Raw genomic sequence first — 21389 nt, 5'->3', positions numbered from 1 at the left:
TGGGGAAAAATTTGGGTTTAAAGAAGAGTTTGGCACCACAGACATGGTGGGAAAATTGCCGCTCAATTACTTTAAGGTCATACAACAGTTTTATCCTTAAACGTCTTCTGAATTAGTTCATTATACCATATCAGACGACAGGTTTTATAAAAGCGACGTACAAAAAAATAAAAATCAATCAGACGACAGAAAACTATGATGCGTCGTCTGATTCAATTTTTGTAGTAGTGTAAAAACTAAAATAGCTGTATGAGATAAAGATGAAAACTAAAACTTTTAAACTGTGAATTCAATTGAAGAACAATCCTTATCATCAGAAGATAAAGATAAGGCTCATAGCAATTCATAATAAACCAAGCTTTGTTGTGTGAAGCAGGGACCTATGCTCCATCTTCTTGCCGCTTCTCATTCTATTCCCATTGCTGTACGTTTAGGTTCAAGAATCCAGTTTCCTCTGCCAGAAGTTGTTTCCTTAGAATAACTCAAGACTATGAGTATTGAAGTCGGGAAACAGAAGTTTGACAGTAGAGTAGCATATCCGGTTTTACTTAAAAAAAAAAAAAAAAAAAGACAGCGCGTACGCCTTCTGCCTGATTTCTACGCCTTTAAAGTCTCCTGAGCGCGTTTACTGCGCCTTCACGCCTAGGTATCAAAACTCACTCATTTTATCTGCAGATTTGCGCCTTTAATGCTTCAAGATGCGCCTAAGGCGCCCCTTTTAATATGTTGCAAACATGTTAATTCACATTTTCATCATTCATGGAACAGTTCATCATATAAAAGGAAGGCCGGTTTCATATTTTTACCAACAAATGGTACGAGATTCACCATTTGGTAATACCGTAATATAACATGATATCTGGAAAAATAGTAGAAAAGAATACTTCAATTCAGGGTTAATTCGATGATTCTATTCATTCCACAATGAGGGTATATATACAAGTACAAAGGAGTAGTCTAACTCTAATAGGAAACAATCTTTCCATAATTACAACATATCCTAATTAAATAAAATCCTAATTACATACAGATTTACAGCGATTCTACACTCCCCCCCCTCAAGTTGGTGCATAGATGTCTATCATGCCCAACTTGTCAACTGAGCTGTCAAATACCTTCCTAGACACTCCTTTAGTAAGAACCTCAGTTAATTGCTCCTCTAAGTTTACAAATGGAAAGCGAATAACCTTTCTTTCAAGATTTTCTTTAATAAAATGACAGTTAACCTCCACATGCTTTGTTCTGTCATGCTGAACTGGATTCTGTGCAATCTCAATGGCAGCTGTATTATCACAATGCAAATCCATAGTTTTTTTAAGCTTGTAACCCAGGTCTTTCACGACATTACGAATCCATAACATTTCACAGACTCAGTGTGCCATACCTCGGAACTCAGCTTCTGCACTTGACCTGGCAACAACTTTCTGCTTTTTGCTACGCCAAGTGACAAGGTTCCCTCCAACAAAAGTGAAGTACCCAAATGTAGAAAGTCTGTCAGTTTTATCACCAGCCCAATCTGCATCTGTATACCCAACAACTTCCAATTCATCTTTTTTCTGAAACAGTAACCTTTTACCTGGCGCCATCTTCAAGTACCTCAAAATACGAAAGACTGCATCCATATGCTCTTCACTAGGACAATGCATAAATTGACTAACAACACTCACAGTATAAGCAATATCAGGTCTAGTACGTGAAAGATAAATCAACCTTCCTACAAGACGTTGATACCTCCCTTTATCAGTTGGAACTTGATCAGGATAGATAGCAAGTCCGTGATTCATCTCAATGGGTGTCTCGATGGGTCTGCAGTCCAGCATCCTCGTTTCAACAAGTAAATCAAGAACATATTTCCTCTGTGAAAGTGAAATCCCCTTCTTAGACCTTGCAACTTCAATACCCAAAAAATACTTCAGTTGTCCCAGATCCTTCATTTCAAACTCCCTGGACAAATACTTTTGCAATTCATTTATCTCTTTCGGATCATCCCCTGTAACAATCATGTCATCAACATACATAATAAGAGCTGTAAATGGTCAGAATTGCTCTGTCTGTATCCAAAGGCTTTCATGGACATTGAAAATCTTCCAAACCAAGCTCTTGGAGACTACTTCAGGCCATACAAAGACTTCTTCAATTTACACACCTTGCCAATGTCACTTGGGTAATTCTTAACACCTGGGGGCATATCCATGTACACTTCTTCCTCTAAATTCTCATTAAGAAACACATTCTTCACATCAAACTGGTGCAAGGGCCAATCTTTGTTTGCTGCAAGTGAGATTAGAATCCGGACAGTATTAATCTTTGTCACAAGTGCAAAAGTCTCCTCATAATCAATCCCATAGCGTTGTGTATATCCTTTAGCGACCAACCTCGCCTTGTATCTATTAATAGTTCCATCTGCATTAAGTTTCACAGTAAATACCCAACGACATCCTACAGTCTTCTTTCCAACCGGCATAGGTACTAGCTCCCATGTTGCATTCTTTTGAAGAGCTTCCAATTCTTCATTCATCGCCTTTGTCCATTTTGGATCCATCAATGCATCCTACACGTTACTAGGAATAGATACAGTAGATAATTGATCAACAACAAGTGCATGTGACCTAGAAATCTTATGGTTAGACATAAAATTAGCTATAAGGTATTTAGCTTTGGCTTTGATATCTGGTTCATATTGTTTCTTAGGAATTCCCTTGGTAACCCTTTGTGATTTCCTAGATTCGACATTGTCTAACCCAGAGGACTCGTTAAAGTTTAGGGGTACCTGAGGTGGATCATTCTGACCGGGATCTTCAGTTGGTGATGCAGAAGGGGGAATATCTTGTGTGTGAGCTTCAGATATTTCTTGATTTTGATTCAAACTATCCAAGAAAGTCATCTCTTCTGTCTCGGAATTCACAACACTCTGTTCGGCAGTTACATTTTCTATTTCGGAATTCGCGACACTTCGTTTGGCAGTCGCATTTTCTATTTCGGAATTCGCAACACTTCATTCGACAGTCGCATTGTCTGTTTCAGAATTCACAATGCTCTATTCGGCAACTGCATTTTCTGTTTCCGAATTTCTACCTTCAAATCTATCCTTCAAATTTTCCAAGTCTTCAAAGACATCAAAATCAATAACAGAACGAGGATGCCCTTCACAACCTCTCTCCCCCTGAAGAGAAGACTGAGAAGCTCCCCCTGAGTAATAAGGCTCGTATTCACGAAAAGAAACATCAAGAGAGACATGTATAGTGCCAATAAGAGGATCATAACATCGATAACCCTTCTGGAAGTCAGCATAACCAACAAAGATATACTTACGGGCACGGGGATCAAGCTTGCTGCGTTGAGGCTTGGGAATATGAACATAGGCTGTGCACCCAAACACCCGGGGCTCCAAATTAGGCATAGAAGGGATGGTCAAAAGTGTATGAAGCTTCTGATGAGGATTCTGAAACTCAATCACCCGTGAAGGAGTACGGTTGATAAGATATGTTGCTGATTTTACTGCTTCTCCCCAATAGGGACCGAGGTACATTCATGCCAAACAAGGAAGCACGAACAACTTCCATCAACTGCCTGTTCTTCCGTTCTGCTAAACCATTCTGTTGAGGAGCATAAGAATTGGAGGTTTGATGACGAATTCCATGTGACCGGCAAAACTCAATCATAGGGCCATTCACAAACTCTCCACCATTGTTAGACTGAAACACTCTAATGGATTTTTGATACTGAGTTGCCACCATTTTGTGAAATTCAGTAAACATCCCAAATACATCACTCTTATTCTTCAGTAATGATACCCATGTCATGCGAGTACAATCATCAATAAACGTTACATAATATCGAGCTCCAGAACGAGAAGGAATTTTCGCAGGACCCCAGACATCAGAGTGAATTTTCATAAAAGGAATAGGACTTTTATTAAGACTTGGAGAATATGAAACACGGTGGCTCTTGGCTAGTTCACAAATGTCACAATGGAAATCCAAATCACTGACAATAGAAAACAAATAAGGTTGCAGCTTCTTAAGATAACTAAAAGATAAATGACCTAAACGGCGATGCCATAACCATACAGCTTCCTTCGCATTCTCTACCCCATTGATCTGATTAGCTTGCCCCAAAAGATGCTTCTGGTTCTCTCCAGTCTCTGTCAGATCCAGGTAGTACAATTTCTCCCTTCTAACACCATAACCAAGGATCCGTCGAGTCAGAATGTCCTGAAACACACAGAAAGATGGATAGAAGGTCACAATACATGCAAGAGCTAAAATAATTTGACCAACAGACAGGAGATTATAAGCTAGTGATGGAACAACTAAGACAAACTCAAGGGTTAATGTATCAGATAAATCAATAGAACCTTCTCCGGCTACTGGAGGTGGAGTACCATTAGCAGTAGAGACAACAACTTGAGGGGAATATCTAAGGTTTTTCACAAGCTTAGGGTCATTGGTCATATAATCAGATGCACCTGTATCAATTATCCATGTATTATTCAAAGTAACCTTACCCTTCATACCTGATTGCGCTACATTAGCGGAGGCATTGTCTAGACACTCTTCCTCTGTAGTAGCAATGGCAGCCTTACCCAGATTCTTTAGTGGTTTCTTGGTGAAGTCCCACCAATCAGGGTAACCAATCACTTCATAGCACTGCTCTTTGCTATGACCTAGTTCCCCACACACAATGCACTTTCTCTTTACATATGGATTTGGTTTACCTAGAGGACGATGTGAAGAAGGACCTGAGAAGCCTGGATGAGGACCTGGTTTGCGTTGGACAGCCATAATAGAAGATTCATTAGGTTTCGTATGCCCCATTGCCTGTTTCTCTGATTGCACCTTGAGAATGTAAGCATAGCTCTGCTCCAAAGAGATTTAGGTTCCTTGCGCAGGATTTCTCCACGCACCTGATCATACTCTAGGTCAAGTCCACTCAAAAACATGTGAACACGCATCCAGGACATCGTTGAGGTCTCTTGAACTACAGTTGCAACATTATCATTCTGAGAGGCCACCCTTTGATCAATCTCCTGGAACATCGCCACTAACTCATTATAGTAGGTAGGAATAGGCCGTCCATTTTGCTTTGCTTCAAAACACTTCTTGTGCAATTCAAAGATCCGGGTTTCAACAGAATCATCATAAAAAATTTTCTTACAGCTTCCCAAATATCTTTTGCAGTAGGGAGACGAATATACAAGTTCATAAGAGAGGACTCCATGGAGTCAATGAGCCAACTTTTCACCTTTTCATTGTCCGTGGCCCAAGCTTCATACTCTGCAGAATTTATGGCGGGTTCAGCCTTCACTCCGGTTAGATAACCAACCTTCCCTCGTGCTCCAATGTCATCCGCATAGAGGAGCCCATATGGTGTAGTTGGATTCATTCAAGACAACACTTGTTGGGAACGCAGAGTTGTCTTGTTGGGTGGTGTAGTGGTGATGGATGATATGTGAGGATGGAACCATTGCATTCTCGGGATTTGACTGTTTGCCTTCAATTACAGGTCCGGCCATTGAGGAATTCGGGATTTTTGCAGGATTGGGTTTTCTAGGGTTTCAAGATGGATCTGAATTTTTTTATTTTTTTTTTCCGAAAAAAGGTAGGGTGATGGTGGTTTGGAATTCAATGGTGGTGGTATGCAGCGGTTTGTGGTGTTCTTCAGGATTCAGGATTCAAAGGATGCAGAGCAAGTTCAAAGGATTGAACCTGGCTTTGATACCAAGTAGAAAAGAATACTTCAATTCAGGGTTAATTCGATGATTCTATTCATCCCACAATGAGGGTATATATACAAGTACAAAGGAGTAGTCTAACTCTAATAGGAAACAATCTTTCCATAATTACAGGATATCCTAATTAAATAAAATCCTAATTACATACAGATTTACAGCGATTCTACAAAAAGAACATTACTTTGTGAATTATACCATGAATGAAATGATCTAAAACAGGATTCCATAACTGAAAGTGTAGGGCAACAAGCACTGTGCATTTGAATAGAAGGAGACTTACACCCATTGCTTGCTCTACCATCATAGGTCTCATTACTATTGGGGTATATCACTATTGGTATGCTTGTTACCTGCAAATTTGATAGGCAATAAGCCAATAAGGGGCTAAGTTACGTATGCTAATTTAATCCAATTAACCAAATATTGTACCTTCTGAATCAAGAAAGAAAAACAAAGAGAATCTTTGAAATATGTAGGAGGAGAAATTTTCTCTTTTATTGGACATTGAACGACAATAAAACTACATCAACTAGAAAGAGACATGGATGATGAGCAAGGGAAATAGCACAAACCTTTACTTCTAGTTTATTTGCAGTCCTCTCAAATTCAGACACATCAGCATGTACCAGATTTTGCCCGAATCTACAACAATTCTGAGTGAAAATTTATAGTTCCCACTGCAAACAGAAGCAACAATCAAAATGTATAACATTTATCATCCAGTAGTATTATTATTAGATAACATTAATCTAAATGTGACAAAGTGAAACCAAATATTAATACTGGATCATATCAACCAATTTGTATCGACTACCTTGATTTGCAGAGCCTAACTGACTGCCACCAATATTGGCCTACAACAGTGGGATCAACTGATAATCAATGATCAAAAAACAAAAAAAATAAAGATAATGGAAATGTCGAGATACTTGAGACCTCAATGTATAGGTCTTTAAATTGAGGATAATCCAGTACTTCCAACTGTTTCTTAAATTACAAAGGAACCTAAGAAAATGAGTTATTCGTCCAGTGTTCTGTTTCATTTCATTAAACCGGTTTCTGATTGTAGAATTATGATCAAATAAAACCTATATACAAACCTTAATACGTATGCACTATTATTCTGAAACTGAGTAGTTTTAATACTTCCTCTAAGTTACAAAAAAAAAAAAAGAAGGAAAGGTATTTATTCTAAGAGGATTAGACATATAAACTTACTCATTGATCAGTTTTGATGAATAAAAATACTTGTTGGAGAGAGCCTGATTCTCCAGCTGCCTCTAAAGAGACTCATGGAACTTACTTATGACTGTGAGAACCCTCATGCAACCACCACAAATGATTGCCACAGGCAATCAGACTTTTTCAACAACAAATTAGAAATCAAAATAACGATCAGTTAAAGGAACCATATATTATATAAGATCCAAGTGCTAGCTACTGAATATATTATGCTGAATTGATGCAAATAATTAATGCTTGCTTGCATGAATCTACAACAGAGGCAAATTCCAAGAAGGAGTAACTACTCACAGTATCAATTCCTTAGAAACAATGAAAAACAATTCCTTATTCTTCAAGAAGGTCAGCATCCTCCTGCCACATCACCTTGAAGCAAGATACTTAGCCAAAGCCATGCTAGAACTTCTTATACCAAAAAGTTGTTGTATATGAGTTTGATTAATCATTGGCCATATTTATGAAATTCCAAGTTGTAATCTATAGAAGAAAACTTAAAATGCTTGTGGCATGTACATATGCTAGAATATTTTGCTTAAAGTGATGCATTTCATATTCCATGTGCTTAGTCCATGGACCATGTGGACAATGCAACATCATGCCTCTTTAACATGATATGTATTGAGAAAATTGTAAGCAACAACATATGGGCACTTCAGCCTAGAATTACTAGGAAAAAGCATAGGCAAGAGTGCAGCTAGAGGAGAAAGCATTTACCTTTTCTTCTAGATTATTTATAGTCGTATCATATTCAGTTGGATCTGCAATCAGCATGTAGCCAACTTGGCCAGAGCCTGTAACTTTACTAAGTGGAAAATCTATAGTCCCCACTGCAGATGGAAAAAACAAACAAATTGCATCATATCAGTCATATAGCAACACATTAACAAAATGGAAGCAAAGACAATAAACCAGAAACAAATGATAATGATGGATCATATCAACCTAGCTGATTACCACCAACATTCTCCTATAACAATGGAATCAATTGAGAACAACTACAACAATTTTGATACCATGTAGCCAATCTCAAGAGCCTACCAGATTCAAAGCGCCATGCCTTCATTGATTCCATATGTCCTCAATATATACAGATTGGCTTCTAAGAAGCAGCCTCATCATAGATTCCCAGATAGTACAGCAATGTCTGTCTTATCGATCACCAGAATCAAAGAGGGCATATTCTTCACTACTTGAAAGTATAAGAATTATATAATAAGATCCTTAGGTCTGAAATCAAAGTACTGAAACATGAGAATGTTTGTCCTCTAGTACATGATTGAAAAAAAAAAAAGGCATATTAAAAAACAGAGGAGGAAAAAAAAATGTCAACCCTATTACTGTAGTTTTTAGAACAAAGAGAAAACCCTAAATTGGAAAATCTTGGAGAAAGGAAGACTCATAAAAATCTTGATTCTCACACTTCGAACCTTGGAAGTTAAAACAGCAACATTGTTTGAAGTTGATTTGAACAACTCTAAAAGAACACATCTGAATGAAATTTGCTTCCGCTAATGCTCCTTAAAATAGACCAGAATTAATCGTATGCACATAATATTGCGTGGTTATTGTAATAACAAGGTGCCAAATTCTAATGCAATAACAGTCCAAATAGACTTCCCCTTTCTTATCTGAATGCTGACAAAACAGAGTACTGAAACAACAGTCAGGGGTACAATTGAAGCGGATTCCAGGTAATTAAGATAATGCCATTGAGATAATTGAGACCTCAATATAGATGTCTTTAGACTGAGGAACCTTTGAAAATGAGTTATTCTTTCGATGTTCCATTTGTCTTATTAATCAACGGTTTCTGAATGTAGGATTATGATCAAATAAACCTCAGTAAATATTGTTATTCTAAAATTGATTTGTTTAATGTTTCCTCTAAAATGACATAATTCTAAGAGTACTACATATATATACTTGTACATTGATTAGTTCTAATGAGCAGAAAAACTTGTTGGAGAGAGCCTGATCTAGCAGCAGCCTCTGAAGGGCCTCATGTCACTTGCTTATACTCCGAAAACTCTTGTCAATCACCCCACTTGATCTCTGCAACGGAAGACAAGCAGTCAAGTTTTCCAAAAACACATTAGAAATCAAAATAGGCATTAGTGCATGGAAACCTTAATTTGAAGCCAATGTTCTTTACTGATATAACCATGTATTTTTGCTCCTCTTTCTTAAGGTGAAAGTAACCCTTGCAACCTGGTGAGTTGAGATTAATGATGTGCTGATTACATGATGCAATTTACTGAAAATATAAATTTACTAACTTCCTAGCTAATTCCTATGAATCCAAAACCTCTTATAACCTCATTCCTATAAAAACATCAAATCTACAAGTTTAGAACAAAGGGGAAAGCCAAACCTGAAAATAGCAGATAGTCTCTGAAAGAATATATCAAAGTGCATGGCATTATTGTTGGAACTCTGGAGTTGATGGTGATGTAGACTGTAGATTCGCGAGAGTCAATTGTGAATTGCGAAGAGGATCAGGATTTGCTTGCCAATTAGAAGTCTGGAATATTTGATCCAGTGGACTCCACCACATATCTGAGGTGGATGCAGAGTAATCGTTGGAGGGAATAGAAATGTCGTCTTCATTGATGATGGAGATGGGAGCTATTGATGGTTGCTCCACATGCAGTGTCGTTTTGTAGGAAATGGTTGCACCTACTGCCCTAGTTGATGGTGATAATCATCGTTGGCTCCAGTACGAGGCCTCTTTTGTTCAGGATTCGCACACGAAAGCCATGAGAGCCAGTCTAGCATGCCACTCTCATCGATGGGAGTGGTTGAGTGATGGGAGCTATGCAGGTTAAGGATCATGCCACTTATGACTGTGAAAACCCTCATGCAACCACCACATATGATCGCTGCAATAGAATACAGGCAGTCAGACTGTTTCAAGAATACATTAGAAATGAAAACTACCATCATAAGTAGCTACTAAATATGTGCTGCTAAATTGATGCAAATATTTAATGCTTGCTTGCATGAATCTACAATAGAGGCAAGCTCCAAGAAAGAGTAACTACTCACAGTATCAATTTCATCCTTGGAAACAATGAAAACCAATTCCATTTTCCTCAAGAAGGTCAGCACACACCTGCTGCATCACCTTGAAGCAAGATTCTTAGCCAAAGCCAGGCTAGAACTTCTGATACCAAAATTTTTTTTATATGAGTTTGGAAAATTATTGGCAATACTTGTTCATGAAATTTCAAGTTGTCAGCTGTAGAAGAAAATTTAATGTGCTTGTGGGATGCACACATACTAAGAAGTGTTATAGGGCAATGTAATCGTGTGTATATTATTGATAATAGGAGCCCTTATATAGGGAGTTACAAAGGTACACAAAAGGTCAGAATCCGAATACAATTGAATACCTAAAACCTTTTCCTATTACAACTCTAAATGTTGACATCCTTCAACACTCCCTCTTGTGCTGCTCAAACTTGGTGATGACGCTTTGATCGTTGCCTCATTAAAAACCTTGCCAAGTAACAAAACCCTGTGGGACAAAAATAACCCTAGTCGAAGGGAAAAAAGAGCACAACACGTCATTCACTCTTCGAGATCGAACATGTAGACATCATACCTCCTCCTGATGTTAATATCTCTCCCTGAATGCTACAATCATGGGAGTTCGGATAACTTTCTTAATCCATTGCTCTTCACATCACTACTAAAAAGAATTGCAATTGCTTCGGTTTTTTACTTCGGCAACAGTTGCCGTCGCAATAGAGACCCTATTGCTACGGAAAATGTTCCGTCGCGATTAAGCCTAGTTATTTGCGACGGAAAATATTTGCCGTAGTAACTTTGTAATCAATTGCGACGGATTTTTATCTTGCCGTCGTAAAATACATTTGTATGTTTACTTTACCAGAAAAAAAAAGAAAAAAAAAAAAGGAAAGAAGACTTGGCAACGCATAAACGTTACCGTATTACTCTTGGCGCTAATCCAAATAATCTTCCCTCTTTTTTTTGGGGCAAAATTCCGTACTAACAAAACAGCCCTAATTCTTTTTCCCTCTTTTCCCCAAAGTCCCAAACACAACCACTCTGGATCTCTCTCTCTCTTGCTCAGTACCTCACCACTCTCCCTCTCGCCCAAAGTCCCAAACTGGAAATTTCTCAGCTCCGGAACCTCACCGTTCCCGCCGTTATGAACATTCCGATGGCCCAATCTTCTTCTCGCCGTCAGCTTACAGGTGACTCTTTGATTTTCAGCTTTCTGTGTAATTTGGCTCTTGGTTGTATTCATGTTCTGATTTTGGGTCTGTATGCGATAGAACAAAAACTTGAGGAGGGAGGAGCCCCCAAAACGAATTCGAATGAAAACCCCCAAAAAGATTTTAACTTTGAAATCGGAGGACTCCCAAAACCTATAAAGTTTCAGACTTTGAGTTTTCTTTGTGTATCAGCAACTCGGTACTGATTGAGTTCCACAAAATGATATAATTAATTTACAGCTTTCATTAAGATTTGAAAAATTGGAATTTTCAGATTGTATATTCTTTATGGTTTTACTGTCAATGATTTCAAGTTTAGTTTGAAGTTTACAATGATAGCACATATTTCTCAGAAAGAAATTATAGTATTAGTCAATCTTTTGATATTTTGTACTACTGCTCTTTGAAATATCGTAGAAAAATGTAATGGCTTGGTATATTGAAAGATGATAGTACTGCATATCATAATTTGTTTACAATGATACAAATTTTGTAATAAAATTTATACTGTGAACAAATTAGTTACTGCACAATAGAGCAACTGCAATGCGCGTTGTTATGGTTTCAACTTAATCATTTTTTTGAATGAAATTAGACAATATCATAGAAATGCATGATCTTATCCTTCACTATTCAACAGTCAACGTTTTTAGCCTATTTCAAGTGTTAGAATTGATTGAAGTTAAATGAAAAGTTATACTCCAGTGAAATGCATTTATAAGGACAAATACTAGATCATTACAATGATAGAATGCTGCAATTCCTTTGGTTTCTCTATTGCTAGAGAGCTTAAACTGAAAATCAAGCCCAGTTATAACTATTTCGTTGCTACTCCACGCGCCGTTTCGCATTTGAAGTTGGATTGCATGCTTGAAGGTGAGCAAGTTGAAGTTGAGGAATGGATACTCCATCACGCTTTTTTATTGAATTCTTGAGTTTTATGCAGAAATTGTGAGTTTCAAACCTATAATTATTGTTGAATTAAATGTAATTTGGTTGAGTTTTCCCGTACACATTATGCCTCTGCAAGTTACAGATTCTCAAGGTTTTTCTAATTTTTGAAACTTTACTGCCAGGGATATGGCATTGTTCTTATTAATACTGACGAGGCAGGTACCTTGATAGTCACCAATTTTCAGCTTCTTTTTCTGGTAAGTGATTCATAACCAGGCAATTTTACCATCCATCTTCAATGTGCATTATTCTGGTCGTCATGTGCACCTGTGGGATAAAATTTTTGTTAGAATAGTGCTCTAATCCGTGTAACACTAAGATCTAGAGTTTGATGCCCTGAGTTTGAAACAAAAATTCTTTCTATCTCTAGAGCCATAACTCGCATAAAGCTAGATATTGACTGACCTCGGATGCTTATAATGAGAAGAAGAAGAATTATCAGAAGAGATTGGATATCTTTTTCTCTTGCCGTGTTATAAACAGGCGATGGCAATTCTTGCCCTATCATTTGCTAATTAAAAGAAAAAGAACTATCTTTTTGCTTGAGAAAACTGTTCGAACTTAGCAAGTCTATGGTTAGGTGGAATACAGATTATGTAATTCACACACACATATTTATTATTTATTAAACCTTGAGTATAATGACACTGGTGGTTGTGTGCATTCGATTTCCCAATTATTGCCATTTTGTCACCTTAGCTTGTTTTATATGCTTCCTTTTTTTTATTTCAGTGTGAGGGAACTAGAAATGTTATTCCGCTTGGTACAATACCTTTGGCAACAATTGATAAGTTCAACAAAATGGTAAGTTATACTGTCTGTATATATCTATGTACACTGAACTATGTTCTGGACGATACATTATTTGGTGGTCTGGTCTCAAATGTATTTGTATCTATAAGTTATGCATGAATCTGACACTGGAAAGTTACAGACAACAACTATTGGATGACATTAAATTGAGGTAGTTTGCAGAGATTTTTCACATGTTAATCGTTGATGAAAAGTTTTGATGTTTATTATTATTTCTTCGGGAAGGAAGCTGAATTTTTTGTAGAATAAGAGAGCAAAATCAAAGTCCTCATTCAAAGACCCTGAGGCTTAGAAACACTTTTAATATTTACTTCCCAGGTAACAACACTAGGTCAGCTAACTGCACTGGCAGCTATAGAGCAGACCTGAAACTAATTTGATTCCAAAGCTCTGTCATCTCCTGCTTACTCGTCAAAAATCTTTCTGTTTCTCTCCATCCAAATAACCCAAGCTTGTGAACATTTTGCATCCCAAAGAGTTTTAGCCTTCTTGCCTCTTCCGATACACCTAAAGTGCATCCTGAGGCACATTGCTTCCTTGAAAAATCTCAGCCAGATTTGTGATGTAAAAGGACAATTAAGGAATACATGATCAACACTCTCTTCCCTGCCTTGCATAGGATGCAACATTGAGGATTTTGATGAAGCTGTTGCTTTTGAATATTGTTACAAGAATTTAATTTCCCATGAGCCACCCACCAAGTAAGCACTTGAACCTTGGGAGGGACATTTGCCTTCCAAATCTGGTCAGTTGGACGAAAGTATGAGAACTTAGTTTTATTGCAAAGATGACTTCTATAAGATTCTCAAGAAAATGTTGCCACATAGTTAGATAGGAAAGCTTGTTGATATGAATTTTCTGTTGAGTTTTATTAAGCTCTCGTAATCCTAGTCTCCAGCAATTTCAAGATTGCCCTTGTCCTACCCAATTTCTTTCATTTCTTTGGTGATTACCAACCATACCTCCGCCATTTCAGAAATCTATTTTTTCTTTTCTCCTGCACAGTATCTGTTTAGTTCTTTCAATTTTGGAGAGATGACAAAGCTTTAAGACAAATAAGTTTTGCTTGGTTTTGCTTTGCTTGACTTAATGCTAGACTGAACACAGAAAAAGGAAGGATGACAAATTTATGCATGTCTATTTCTGATCAGACCCTTTTTGTTATTTTATCTTTCCACGTTGTATTTCACCCTCTTTTTTTTTTTTTTTTGAGTATGTTGCAGACAGCTAATAGTATTTCTTTGATTGTAGGTTGTAAAGAATCAATCAACCCCTCGTCAATCTGACAAGACTCCATCAAGAAGATTGCTTCAGGTCATTGGTACGATTTCAGATGAATTATTTGTGTCGATTTAAATCTCCTTGAATCTTTTCCTTGGTTAATTGATTGTTGGAAATCATTGAAGAATAACCAAAGAGGGGTTAGGAGGAATTATCAGGTCCAGGCCTGCAAAGTGGGTGTGGGACTGTGGGGGATATCTGGGTATCAAAAAGGAGTTTTCTAGAGTAAGTTATGATTTTTTGAAGTTGAGGGTCTGCATCAGGAAATTCTTCAATTGATACTATGTTTCTGTTTGTACCCAGGGAAGTTGGGACTTCGTGTTTCTATGTTTTGTTCATGTATTGATGCATATTGTGTAAGGTGTTTACTGACTAAGCCTTTCAAAAAGTTATTTGTATGAATTAGTCGAACCTTGTTCAATTGCCTAGGCCTTTTGGCTGGTAAATAACAGTTGAATTTGTAAATGGAAAACCGGTTAAACTTTCTGCTTTAGATATTCTTGTTGAAAGCTTATACTTTAGGCCTAATATCTATATAGTTTATATAATTTCATTTAAGATTCAGTGGTTAATTTCGAGGCTAAATGACAGAAGTCTGCATTTTGTAGTTTTTGACCCAGTTGCCTTCTTACTAAAAACTGTACATTTTGGCTGAGTATTTGAACTTGGTGTCTTCATGAAATTTTCAGTAGCCATCTAGAAGATCATGTCAAAATTGAAATCTCATGAAAAGGAGTTTTCTAGAGTAAGTTATGATTTTTCGAAGTTGAGGGTCTGCATTAGGAAATTCTTCAATTGATACTTTGTTTCTGTTTGTTTCATTTGATTTTAATAATTTCCCTTATTCAGACTTGTTCACGAACTGAACATAAACATTCTTAACTTCCCAACAAAAGTATACCAATATTTCAGACTTTATTTTCAGATAGTTGTGTCGTTGTGAAAGTAGCTAGCCATATCGGTTCGCACGTAAGAACTGATTTATAACCTTAAGGCTAGTTATCGAGGTCTATACGTATGATTTTTTTTATGTTCTTTAACATGGAATTTGGTTATCTGTGTGTTGCAAATGTTTTTTTATGTATTTGTTTGTGACTTTGCGCTTTGTGATTTGTTCTAGTTTTAATTGAAGGATATTGATGAACTTGTATTTGCCGTAAGGTTTTGACAATTGCACTAATGGCTTTCAAACAAAGATAGAGCTCCAGCCATTAATTACACTAACAATTCCAAAATTTTTATTGGAAATTAGTATGTATTGTTACTATTGATTGAGGTACATCAATGCCTTAATGTTTTTTGTTTTGTTTGTATAGACACCATCAAGAAAGAATATGTGCATTTTGTTGTCTATCTTGCTTACTGGACATTAAGGTAACATTGGTTTTTCTATGTTTATATTACAGGTTCTCATGGCAAAAAGAGCAAAGCAAATGAAAGCAAGTGCAAAGCTCACAAAATGACAAAGTAAAATGGTGCACTTGTGATTGTTGTTTTATTTCAAGTGTGGTTATAATTTTCAATACTTGAAAATGACAACACATTTATTTTCATTTTAGTGTTTGTATTTGCATATGGTATGATGACTCAATAGATATGTTTAACTATATTTTTCATTAATTAATGTTAATTTCTGAAGATATTTAATTGCTTAACTATTATTATTATTATTATTTATTTGTTTAATTTTGTGGAAATAGGAAAAAATAATAATAATAAAACAAAATGAGCGTTTGCGATGGCCATTTCAGCGTCGCAATTGGTATAAAATTATATAGTTTTATTCATTTATCAAAATATTTTAATAAAAATTTATAAATATATGGGAAGTTCTATTCATACCTCCTAAAATGGTAGTTAGACCTCCAACAATTTTTGGAAGTTTTTAAATCCAATTTTGCCCTTCTAAAAAATGAACAAAATGAAAGATAAAAAAAAAATTCAATAAAATATGCACCTTCTCTTCACCCCCCTTCTCCCTCTCTCATTCTCTTACAGCCATACATGAGGATTATTGGGCAACTTTGATTAAGGTAGAATGTTAAAGATTGCAAAATGGAATAAAGGACAAAAAATATAGAGAAGAACAATCGAGAAAATAATGATCAAAAAGCAATTTCTATTTCCTATTCTTTTTGTTTCTTTCTAGTTTGGCTTAATTGCTTCACTTCATGGAGTTGATCGTTAATTGTTATCTTGATCTCTTTTTATGATTTTTTTTTTTTTTTTTTTGCTAGAGTAGACTATGTTGCTAGCCTGATTTGGGTTTAGGAAAATTGATTTTGATAATAATTCTCTTGTGGTATTGTAAATTGCACAATTTATTAAGAAATAAAAGGAGGTTCATAAGAGTATCCAAGCTTACAAGGTGAATGGTGTTAAGTTATGGCTATGAACTGAGTTTTAAGTGATGAAAAAAAGATATTACTAGCTAGTAGATTTGTATTGGAAAAAATTATGTGGATACAAAAAAGGGTAAGATTGGAAGATTTGTGTAAATTTTAGAATGAGAGGTCCAAATACCAATTTAGGAGGTATGAATAGAAGCTCCCTAAATATATTTGCGACGGCAAATTAACCGTGGCATCAATTTTGGTGGCAAGGTTTGGCGGTTCAATTTTGGCGGCAAGGTTTGGCGGTTATTACACATTGTGACGGCAACATAGCCGTAGCAAATACCTCCACCTGGGCTACCCTAATGGATAATTTGCGACGGAAGTCTGCGTAGCAAATAGCCGTCGCAAAACAATAACTGATGCGACGGCAAGAGAATACCGACGCAATTATCTTTTGCGACGGCATTTTACCGTCGCAAATGGATTTTGTGACGCCACCTATTGCAACGCCAATATTTCCGTCGCAAAAGGCTCATTTTTCCGTCGCGAAAAGTTTCTTCCGTCGCAAAAGCCCAAATTGCCGTCTCAAAATAAGCGTCGCAAAAGCAATTTTTTTTAGTAGTGCATATTTCTCGAAGGTGGATTTAGATAACGACTTAGTAAATAAGTCCGCTACATTATCCTCAGATCGGATTTGGTTCACTTCAATATTTAGAAGTGCCTGTTGTTGCTGATTGTAAAAGAACTTAGACAATATATGCTTGATGTTGTCGCCCTTGATGAAACCTAATTTCATTTGCTCAATAAAAGCTGCATTATCTTCATAAATGCATGTAGGTTCATCTGTGGTAGACTTCAAACCACAAGTTCCTCGAATGTGTCTAACTACAGACCTTAGCCATATGCATTCTCGCACGGCTTCATGTAGAGCGATAATCTCTGCATGATTTGAGGAAGTAGCAACAAGGGTCTACTTTGTAGACCTCCAAGATATCACAGTGCTTCCCATGGTAAAGACATAACCTGTTTGGGAGCGACCTTTGTGAGGGTCAGAGAGATACCCTGCATCAGCAAAACCCATCAAGACATCGTTGTCATTTTGATGGAGGGGAGGAGGAGCACGGAAGGTGGCGTTTTGCCTTGTGGAGTCCGATCTCACCCTTTCGTTATTTCTTTTCTCTCTATAGGGATAAAAACAAGCCCATATCAATCGTACCTCTCAAGTATCGAAAGATTGTCTTTACACCAATCCAAAGGCGGCGTGTTGGGGCAGAACTGTGTCTAGCTAACAAGTTCACTGCAAATGAGATATCTGGTCTTATGCATTGAGCTAAGTACAATAATGAGCCTATTGCCCTTAGATAGGGCACTTCACCCTCTAACAATTCTTCGTCCTCATCCCTTGGAAGAAACGGATCTTTTTCAGGCTCAAGACTACGACCGATCATGGGAGTACTCACAGGCTTTTCTTTATCTTCATTAAAGCGCCTCAGTAATTTTTGAGTATATGCTGACTGATGGATCATAATCCCATCACTACGGTGCTCGAGTTCTAGTCCAAGGCAAAACCGTGTTTTTCTAAGATCTTTCATCTCAAATTCAGATTTCAAGTACTTAGCAGTTTCCTTTAACTCATCTAAAGTTCCAATTAGGTTCATGTCGTCGACATAAACTGCTACAATTGCAAATCCGAAACTTGTCCTTTTTATAAACATGCATGGGCATATTTCATTGTTGACATATCTCTTCCCAATCAAGTAGTCACTTAGACGGTTATACCACATCCGTCCGGATTGTTTCAATCCATATAGTGAGCGTCTCAATCTTATTGAAAACGCGCTCCGTGGTTTAGAGCTACTCGACTTGGGTAATTGAAGTCCATCTGGAACCTTTATATATATCTCTGAATCTAGATCCCCATAGAGATATGCTGTAACCACATCCATAAGCTGCATGTCAAGTTTTTCGGAAACTACCAAACTGACAAGGTAGCGAAACGTTATAACATCCATTACGGGAGAGTATGTCTCCTCGTAGTCGATTTCAGGGCGTTGTGAGAAACCTTGCGCCACAAGGCGGGCTTTGTATCTAATAACCTCATTTTTCTCATTACGCTTTCTAACAAAGACCTATTTATGGCCAACAGGCTTTATATTTGGGGGTGTCAGCATTATAAGCCCAAATACCTGTCTCTTTGTTAGTGAATCCAATTCAACCTGGCCGTAGTGTAACGAATGAAATTGTTTGAAGCTTTGATCAAATGGCCATGGCAATAATGGATGAAGGTGATCGGCACTGCTGCAGCGAGATTGCATAGCTTATGTTGCAGCCGCAACCAATTTAGGTCGAGGTCGATCAATAACCTAGGTTGAGGTTTGGCTAACCTCCTGAACTCAAGTATTATTTCATCTCAAAAAAACCATTAATTGCATGAGTTAAAGAAATTTTATGGTCTTCAAAGTTAGCAATTGCAGGAGTTAAGAAAATTTAAGGCATTCAAACTTAGAGCATCTCCAACAGATTCTGCATTTCCTCATTTTTCTCTATTTTAGAGAAAATTGGGTCATTTTTAACTCCAACAGCTTCCCTAAACCTTCCTCTAAAATAGGGATTTTGAGGAGAGAGAAGATTACATTCCCTAAATCTACAGCAAAAGCTAAAAATATAGCGATAGAAAAGTTCATAAATGTTTCACGTGCTCCCCTCTCCCAATGACTCAAATGGTTCAATTACTTCGACTGAAGCTCAACCGAGAGAGAAGACGGCGTCGCAAGTGAGTCGCCTCCTCCACCTCCGTTCGGTTCTATTCATTCCAATTTTGTACTTGTTTTTGTCTTTTCCACTCTCGTTTGTTTTGATTGATTAGGGAATTTGAAAATTTTGAGTTATTGAGTCCTTGATTGTTCTTTAATGGTTAGAAATGCTTTGCCAATTCTGGTAATAATTATCTGAAGGCATTTGAATGCTCTCCCACTTTTGGTGGTCATGTCATTTTTGATTGTGTATGTTACAGGGGTGGCAATCTCCCTAGTGAAAACTTTCAAATTGTTTGTTTTTCATATTATGAAGTCTGGATAAAACTACACCTATGTATAATTTGTTGTTTCGGTGATGTCTAGATAAGTGTTGCTGTACATTGTAAATCATGTCATGCATTCATAACGCCCCTTTGGTTACTGATAAAATGCCTCAAAGAGAATGATGAATTTTCAAGCTTGTCTGCAAGTCTGCAACTCATTTTAAAACAATGGAACCCAACGCCCAGAAAGCATAATACCTTTTCCATGTATCTTCTTAACTAAAACCTACAAGGAAAGAAGGGGGGGGGGGGGGGGGGGGGGGGGGGGGTTTCTAGTGTAGTGGTGACCCAATACACATGTAAAGTTCAGTCCAGGGATGAAGGAATGAATTGGTGAGCTTGGCTTGACTCTCTCTAGGTCTCAGTTAGGCACTGAAAAAGTTTTCATTCTCCTTTTCACTTTTTGTTTTTTACTTTTGACAAATATGAAATATCATCATATGATATCATACCCTCTGGAACATGGAACAATGGGTTGTCAATTAGGCCAAGTGTTAGACCTAATATGTACAGATAATAGGAGTCATTAGTTAGTTGATTACAGTGAACCATAGTATTGAGTAGTGGTTTGGTAGATAGGTTTGAACTGAAGGACCTGGATATTTTTCCTTTGTTCTACCCTTTTTTTTCCTTTTCCCTCTCACATTTAGAACAAGAAGTTGTGTTCTTGTCATAGAGGATGCAATATGAGACCAACGGTAGACAAATTCTTTCCTAGTGAGAAACTCTTGTATATAACCCCTTGTAGATAACATACACTATAAAATTGAAGTGTGGAAAAAGGTTTTGTATACAAAGGTGGTGGTAGGTACAATCATTTATCCTAGACCGAAAGATTATGCACATACACATGTATGCAGTATGCCATCAATCTGAGATATAATTCGGGATTTTCCTTGGGAGATATCAAGTAGGAATTGCTTGCTCTGCCCCTGTTCCTGGTGCGCACTAAGCTAGACTTCTGTAGGGGTTATGATTGAGGCTTATACAAATTAACCTAAGTTCCTAGCTATTCACCACCATTTAGTTTCTATATGTTGTATTCTTGATCCTACATCTTCATAGAATTATATTGTGTACGCAATACAACAGTTTCTGCATCAAGGTGTATGTTATTCCATGCATCTTGTTCTTTATTTAATAATAGACAAATCTGGACGAAAAGAAACGTTCTAACCAACTACGTACTACAAGTTCCTTGCATCATCATATATAGCCAAATCTTTAGAAATATATCAAGTTCCTTGCATCATCATATATAGGAAGTTACTTATCCTAAATATCCGTATGTTGTCAAGTTATCATATTTAATTAACCATTGATCAAGAAAATGGGTTTTTCGCAGCTTGTACATTTGACAACAAGGAACATAATTTGATCAATTTCTTGCTTTACTGTTTTTGGATTAATTTCTTGCTTATAGCATATCATCAATAATTTGATCAATTTCTTGCTTGATTGTTTTTGGATTAATTTCTTGTTACAGCATATCATCAATAATTTGATCAATTTCCTGCTTTACTGTTTTTGGATTAAAAACACATTAATTTAGTTCGCTTTGATCGACTTGATGCACAGATAGTTGATGATCATTTGAAATAGGTTGTCTACGCATGTATGCATGTCCCATTGTTTTCTTTCTTCATTGACCAGCAGCAAATCTGGTTGCAGGTCCCATTGTTTTCTTTCTTCAATATTCACAGCTTATA

General features: G+C 37.0%; 1 long non-coding RNA gene across 1 annotated transcript; it reads left to right on the top strand.

The window, feature by feature from the left end:
* The first annotated feature begins 13429 nt into the window (after window positions 1-13429).
* On the top strand, window positions 13430-15895 carry LOC121050864. The gene is made up of 3 exons (XR_005804249.1): window positions 13430-13685; window positions 14236-14305; window positions 15672-15895. It is a non-coding gene; the product is annotated as an uncharacterized LOC121050864 (long non-coding RNA).
* The last annotated feature ends 5494 nt before the right edge of the window (window positions 15896-21389 follow it).

Source organism: Rosa chinensis, chromosome 7 (assembly GCF_002994745.2).
Source record: "Rosa chinensis cultivar Old Blush chromosome 7, RchiOBHm-V2, whole genome shotgun sequence".
Classification (NCBI taxonomy): Eukaryota; Viridiplantae; Streptophyta; class Magnoliopsida; order Rosales; family Rosaceae; genus Rosa; species Rosa chinensis.
The sequence above is the reverse complement of the archived record's forward strand: the minus strand, read 5'-3'. Positions and strand labels throughout refer to the sequence as shown.